The sequence below is a fragment of the Styela clava genome, chromosome 12 (genome assembly GCF_964204865.1).
Source record: "Styela clava chromosome 12, kaStyClav1.hap1.2, whole genome shotgun sequence".
Classification (NCBI taxonomy): domain Eukaryota; kingdom Metazoa; phylum Chordata; class Ascidiacea; order Stolidobranchia; family Styelidae; genus Styela; species Styela clava.
The window spans coordinates 17160001-17167500 of NC_135261.1; the positions used below are offsets into that span (position 1 = coordinate 17160001).

Consider the following 7500-nt stretch of genomic DNA (forward strand, 5'->3'; position numbering starts at 1 on the left):
GAAAGAAGCCGAGCCGAAAAAAGTTAAAGTACAAACGTGCAAGCATACTAACCTAACCCTAGGTAAGGCATGTTAGAGCGAAAGACAGTAAACTCGAATGAGCCAAGAAAGAAGCCGAGCCGAAAAAAGTTAAAGTACAAACGTGCAAGCATACTAACCTAACCCTAGGTAAGGCATGTTAGAGCGAAAGACAGTAAACTCGAATGAGCCAAGAAAGAAGCCAAACCGAAAAAAGTTAAAGTACAAACGTGCAAGCTTACTAACCTAACCCTAGGTAAGGCATGTTAGAGCGAAAGACAGTAAACTCGAATGAGCCAAGAAAGAGCGGCGTGCGGGGCCGGTCGGAACGCACACATCTCTCGGTGGCTGGCGGGCGAGAGAGTGCTGCGTCGCCGGCATCGGCGTCGAAAGAAGCCGAGCCGAAAAAAGTTAAAGTACAAACGTGCAAGCATACTAACCTAACCCTAGGTAAGGCATGTTAGAGCGAAAGACAGTAAACTCGAATGAGCCAAGAAAGAGCGGCGTGCGGGGCCGTTCGGAGCGCACACATCTCTCGGTGGCTGGCGGGCGAGAGAGTGCTGCGTCGCCGGCATCGGCGTCGAAAGAAGCCGAGCCGAAAAAAGTTAAAGTACAAACGTGCAAGCATACTAACCTAACCCTAGGTAAGGCATGTTAGAGCGAAAGACAGTAAACTCGAATGAGCCAAGAAAGAAGCCGAGCCGAAAAAAGTTAAAGTACAAACGTGCAAGCATACTAACCTAACCCTAGGTAAGGCATGTTAGAGCGAAAGACAGTAAACTCGAATGAGCCAAGAAAGAGCGGCGTGCGGGGCCGGTCGGAGCGCACACATCTCTCGGTGGCTGGCGGGCGAGAGAGTGCTGCGTCGCCGCCATCGGCGTCGAAAGAAGCCGAGCCGAAAAAAGTTAAAGTACAAACGTGCAAGCATACTAACCTAACCCTAGGTAAGGCATGTTAGAGCGAAAGACAGTAAACTCGAATGAGCCAAGAAAGAGCGGCGTGCGGGGCCGGTCGGAGCGCACACATCTCTCGGTGGCTGGCGGGCGAGAGAGTGCTGCGTCGCCGGCATCGGCGTCGAAAGAAGCCGAGCCGAAAAAAGTTAAAGTACAAACGTGCAAGCATACTAACCTAACCCTAGGTAAGGCATGTTAGAGCGAAAGACAGTAAACTCGAATGAGCCAAGAAAGAAGCCGAGCCGAAAAAAGTTAAAGTACAAACGTGCAAGCATACTAACCTAACCCTAGGTAAGGCATGTTAGAGCGAAAGACAGTAAACTCGAATGAGCCAAGAAAGAGCGGCGTGCGGGGCCGGTCGGAGCGCACACATCTCTCGTTGGCTGGCGGGCGAGAGAGTGCTGCGTCGCCGGCATCGGCGTCGAAAGAAGCCGAGCCGAAAAAAGTTAAAGTACAAACGTGCAAGCATACTAACCTAACCCTAGGTAAGGCATGTTAGAGCGAAAGACAGTAAACTCGAATGAGCCAAGAAAGAGCGGCGTGCGGGGCCGGTCGGAGCGCACACATCTCTCGGTGGCTGGCGGGCGAGAGAGTGCTGCGTCGCCGGCATCGGCGTCGAAAGAAGCCGAGCCGAAAAAAGTTAAAGTACAAACGTGCAAGCATACTAACCTAACCCTAGGTAAGGCATGTTAGAGCGAAAGACAGTAAACTCGAATGAGCCAAGAAAGAAGCCGAGCCGAAAAAAGTTAAAGTACAAACGTGCAAGCATACTAACCTAACCCTAGGTAAGGCATGTTAGAGCGAAAGACAGTAAACTCGAATGAGCCAAGAAAGAGCGGCGTGTGGGGCCGGTCGGAGCGCACACATCTCTCGGTGGCTGGCGGGCGAGAGAGTGCTGCGTCGCCGGCATCGGCGTCGAAAGAAGCCGAGCCGAAAAAAGTTAAAGTACAAACGTGCAAGCATACTAACCTAACCCTAGGTAAGGCATGTTAGAGCGAAAGACAGTAAACTCGAATGAGCCAAGAAAGAAGCCGAGCCGAAAAAAGTTAAAGTACAAACGTGCAAGCATACTAACCTAACCCTAGGTAAGGCATGTTAGAGCGAAAGACAGTAAACTCGAATGAGCCAAGAAAGAGCGGCGTGCGGGGCCGGTCGGAGCGCACACATCTCTCGGTGGCTGGCGGGCGAGAGAGTGCTGCGTCGCCGGCATCGGCGTCGAAAGAAGCCGAGCCGAAAAAAGTTAAAGTACAAACGTGCAAGCATACTAACCTAACCCTAGGTAAGGCATGTTAGAGCGAAAGACAGTAAACTCGAATGAGCCAAGAAAGAGCGGCGTGCGGGGCCGGTCGGAGCGCACACATCTCTCGGTGGCTGGCGGGCGAGAGAGTGCTGCGTCGCCGGCATCGGCGTCGAAAGAAGCCGAGCCGAAAAAAGTTAAAGTACAAACGTGCAAGCATACTAACCTAACCCTAGGTAAGGCATGTTAGAGCGAAAGACAGTAAACTCGAATGAGCCAAGAAAGAAGCCGAGCCGAAAAAAGTTAAAGTACAAACGTGCAAGCATACTAACCTAACCCTAGGTAAGGCATGTTAGAGCGAAAGACAGTAAACTCGAATGAGCCAAGAAAGAGCGGCGTGCGGGGCCGGTCGGAGCGCACACATCTCTCGGTGGCTGGCGGGCGAGAGAGTGCTGCGTCGCCGGCATCGGCGTCGAAAGAAGCCGAGCCGAAAAAAGTTAAAGTACAAACGTGCAAGCATACTAACCTAACCCTAGGTAAGGCATGTTAGAGCGAAAGACAGTAAACTCGAATGAGCCAAGAAAGAGCGGCGTGCGGGGCCGGTCGGAGCGCACACATCTCTCGGTGGCTGGCGGGCGAGAGAGTGCTGCGTCGCCGGCATCGGCGTCGAAAGAAGCCGAGCCGAAAAAAGTTAAAGTACAAACGTGCAAGCATACTAACCTAACCCTAGGTAAGGCATGTTAGAGCGAAAGACAGTAAACTCGAATGAGCCAAGAAAGAAGCCGAGCCGAAAAAAGTTAAAGTACAAACGTGCAAGCATACTAACCTAACCCTAGGTAAGGCATGTTAGAGCGAAAGACAGTAAACTCGAATGAGCCAAGAAAGATCGGCGTGCGGGGCCGGTCGGAGCGCACACATCTCTCGGTGGCTGGCGGGCGAGAGAGTGCTGCGTCGCCGGCATCGGCGTCGAAAGAAGCCGAGCCGAAAAAAGTTAAAGTACAAACGTGCAAGCATACTAACCTAACCCTAGGTAAGGCATGTTAGAGCGAAAGACAGTAAACTCGAATGAGCCAAGAAAGAAGCCGAGCCGAAAAAAGTTAAAGTACAAACGTGCAAGCATACTAACCTAACCCTAGGTAAGGCATGTTAGAGCGAAAGACAGTACACTCGAATGAGCCAAGAAAGAGCGGCGTGCGGGGCCGGTCGGAGCGCACACATCTCTCGGTGGCTGGCGGGAGAGAGAGTGCTGCGTCGCCGGCATCGGCGTCGAAAGAAGCCGAGCCGAAAAAAGTTAAAGTACAAACGTGCAAGCATACTAACCTAACCCTAGGTAAGGCATGTTAGAGCGAAAGACAGTAAACTCGAATGAGCCAAGAAAGAGCGGCGTGCGGGGCCGGTCGGAGCGCACACATCTCTCGGTGGCTGGCGGGCGAGAGAGTGCTGCGTCGCCGGCATCGGCGTCGAAAGAAGCCGAGCCGAAAAAAGTTAAAGTACAAACGTGCAAGCATACTAACCTAACCCTAGGTAAGGCATGTTAGAGCGAAAGACAGTAAACTCGAATGAGCCAAGAAAGAAGCCGAGCCGAAAAAAGTTAAAGTACAAACGTGCAAGCATACTAACCTAACCCTAGGTAAGGCATGTTAGAGCGAAAGACAGTAAACTCGAATGAGCCAAGAAAGAGCGGCGTGCGGGGCCGGTCGGAGCGCACACATCTCTCGGTGGCTGGCGGGCGAGAGAGTGCTGCGTCGCCGGCATCGGCGTCGATAGAAGCCGAGCCGAAAAAAGTTATAAAGTACAAACGCGATGCTAATGAGCGAGCCGTTGTCTCGACTAATATGTAGGGGGCGTTCGATCGAGCGTCTGGCTTGAGCGCTTGTCGGCCTAGCAGAACGGTCGCATTGTTATGACCGGGTTTTAGGCACCGCTGCAGGCGGCCGGCAGAGCTCTTGTTTGTGCGAAACTGAATGGATCGAGCCCGAGAGAGGGCGAGCGAAGAAAAAACGCAAATCGCTCCGCCTGGCACTGCCGGCGAGAGCGTGGACGTCGCGGCCAGCGACTGTCGAAGCTGAGTACGGCCGCGGGCGATCGCCTCGGTCTTAAACGAATGCGACGAGCACGCGCCGGGCGGCCCAGCAAGGGCCGAGCGCAGCTGTCGCAGCTATCTGGTTGATCCTGCCAGTAGTGATATGCTTGTCTCAAAGATTAAGCCATGCAGGTGCAAGTACGAGTTCTCGTAAAGCGAAACTGCGAATGGCTCATTAAATCAGTCTTGGTTTATTTGGTCTCGTGAGCGAAGTGGATAACTGTGGTAATTCTAGAGCTAATACATGCATTAAGCGCCGACTTCGGGAGGCGCGCTTTTATCAGATCAAAACCGACCGGGTTCGTCCTGTGACGTTTGATGACTCTGGATAACCACGCGGATCGTACGGTCTATGCACCGACGACGTATCATTCAAGTGTCTGCCCTATCAACTGTCGAAGGTACGCTACGTGCCTACCTTTGTGATAACGGGTAACGGGGAATCAGGGTTCGATTCCGGAGAGGGAGCCTGAGAAACGGCTACCACATCCAAGGAAGGCAGCAGGCGCGCAAATTACCCATTCCCGACACGGGGAGGTAGTGACGAAAAATAACAATACAGGACTCTAACGAGGCCCTGTAATTGGAATGAGTACATCCTAAAACTCTTAACGAGTATCCATTGGAGGGCAAGTCTGGTGCCAGCAGCCGCGGTAATTCCAGCTCCAACAGTGTATGCTAAAGTTGTTGCGGTTGAAAAGCTCGTAGTTGGATTTTGGGCGAGCGCCGCCGGTCCGTCGCAAGGCGTGTCACTGGTTGCGTTCGCCTCACCTTCGGTTCTCCGTCGGTGCTCTTGACTGAGTGTCGGCGGTGGCCGATAAGTTTACTTTGAAAAAATTAGAGTGTTCAAAGCAGGCTGTTCGCCTGCATAGTGTTGCATGGAATAATGGAATAGGACCTCGGTTCTATTTTGTTGGTTTTCGGAGCACGAGGTAATGATTAAGAGGGACAGACGGGGGCGTCCGTACTCTGCCGTTAGAGGTGAAATTCTTGGATCGGCGGAAGACGAACTACTGCGAAAGCATTCGCCAAGAATGTTTTCTTTAATCAAGAGCGAAAGTCAGAGGTTCGAAGACGATCAGATACCGTCCTAGTTCTGACTATAAACGATGCCAACTAGCGATCGGGAGGCGTTACCATGACGACCTTTCCGGCAGCTTCCGGGAAACCAAAGTCTTTGGGTTCCGGGGGAAGTATGGTTGCAAAGCTGAAACTTAAAGGAATAGACGGAAGGGCACCACCAGGAGTGGAGCCTGCGGCTTAATTTGACTCAACACGGGGAAACTCACCCGGCCCGGACACAGGTAGGATTGACAGATTGAGAGCTCTTTCTTGATTCTGTGGGTGGTGGTGCATGGCCGTTCTTAGTTGGTGGAGCGATTTGTCTGGTTAATTCCGATAACGAACGAGACTCTGGCATGCTAAATAGTTACGCGACCTTCTCGGTCGGCGTCTAACTTCTTAGAGGGACTAGTGGCGTTTAGCCACACGAGATTGAGCAATAACAGGTCTGTGATGCCCTTAGATGTCCGGGGCCGCACGCGCGCTACACTGAGTGAAGCAGCGAGTGTCTAACCTAGGCCGAAAGGTCCGGGTAACCCGTTGAACCTCATTCGTGATTGGGATAGGGACTTGCAATTGTTTCCCTTGAACGAGGAATTCCCAGTAAGCGCAAGTCATCAACTTGCGTTGATTACGTCCCTGCCCTTTGTACACACCGCCCGTCGCTACTACCGATTGAATGGTTTAGTGAGATCCTTGGATCGGCCCCGTCGCGGCTGGCAACGGCCGCGTCGGCGTGTCGAGAAGACGATCAAACTTGATCATTTAGAGGAAGTAAAAGTCGTAACAAGGTTTCCGTAGGTGAACCTGCGGAAGGATCATTACCGAAAGTGGTGGTAGGCCCCGGCCGACCGCGCACTTAATTGTCTTTGGGTGCCGCCGAGAGGGCGGCCGTCAATCGGGGTTCCGCCCCGTGCGACACGCGTAACACGTTGGCATAGCAAGGCAGCCGAGTGCGATGGTGGCTTCTGGGCACCGCGCTCGATGTGCCGCCGGCCCAGCCCGGCGGTCGCTCGGCGCCGTTTGTTGGTGTTTTTGTGCAGTTGTTGTCGGTGGTGGTTTTGTGGTCGATCCCACAGTGTGACGTCCGCGCGCTTCGGCGCCGGGCGAAACGTCGAGGACGACTCTTAACGGTGGATCACTCGGCTCGCGAGTCGATGAAGGACGCAGCCAAGTGCGAGAAGTAATGTGAATTGCAGAACACATTGAACGTCGACCTTCTGAACGCGAATTGCGGTCTCGGGTCAATCCCGGGACCGCGTCTGCCTCAGGGTCGCGTTCGTCCTCCCCCGAGGGCCGTCGCCTGGCCTCTGCGAAGACGGCCGGGCGTCGCCCCAAGTTGAAGCGGTCGCCGAGCTTTCTCGGCGCGACCGCGTGTCCCGTACACCGCCGGCCCCTTGACGTGTTCAACTACGTTCGAGGGGCGGGTCCAGGTCGGTCGGTCCGGTCACGAGATCAAGACCGACGTGGGCCAAGGCGGCGACGGTACGCGCTCGGTCGGCGCCGGCGGCGACGACTTGCGATGCCAGCGGGCCGTGTAAGAAGCGGCCCGCTTGACACATACGACCTGAGTTCAGGCGAGAGCACCCGCTGAATTTAAGCATATTATTAAGCGGAGGAAAAGAAACCAACAGGGATTCCCTGAGTAACGGCGAGTTAACCGGGAAGAGTCCAGCGTCGAATCTGCGCGCTTTTTGAGCGCGCCGAGTTGTGACGTACGGAAGTCCCAGTGCGGCTGACGGCGAGCGCCGGTGTCCTTCTGATCGAGGCCTCGTCCCACGTCGGGTGTTGGGCCCATAGGGGCGCTTGCCTTGGCCGCTTCGGGTCTTCTCGGAGTCGGGTTGTTTGGGAATGCAGCCCAAAGCGGGTGGTAAACTCCACCTAAGACTAAATACGGTCGCGAGACCGATAGCGGACAAGTACCGTGAGGGAAAGTTGAAAAGCACTTTGAAGAGAGAGTTCAAGAGTTCGTGAAACCGTTGAGAGGCAAACGGGAGGGCCCGTCAGGTCGCCGGCTCGCTTTCAGTTGGGTGCGGGGGCGCGCCGTCTCGGTTCGCGGACGCTTAAGGCGCCGCTGCCGAGTCGGCTCGCGCACCGTCTCAGCGCACTAGCGACCGGCGCGGGTCACGACCGGTTTGCCGTCGGTC

At 54.3% G+C, this 7500-nt stretch overlaps 2 non-coding genes and 1 pseudogene across 2 annotated transcripts; all 3 read left to right on the forward strand.

Moving 5' to 3' along the window:
* Positions 1-4367: 4367 nt before the first annotated feature.
* Positions 4368-6177, forward strand: LOC144430869 (small subunit ribosomal RNA). Its single transcript, XR_013479782.1, has one exon. It is a non-coding gene; the product is annotated as a small subunit ribosomal RNA (ribosomal RNA).
* A 298-nt stretch (positions 6178-6475) lies between these two features.
* On the forward strand, positions 6476-6629 carry LOC144430967 (5.8S ribosomal RNA). Its single transcript, XR_013479828.1, has one exon. It is a non-coding gene; the product is annotated as a 5.8S ribosomal RNA (ribosomal RNA).
* Positions 6630-6916: 287 nt separating this feature from the next.
* Positions 6917-7500, forward strand: part of LOC144430928 (large subunit ribosomal RNA) — a 3676-nt pseudogene continuing 3092 nt past the window's right edge.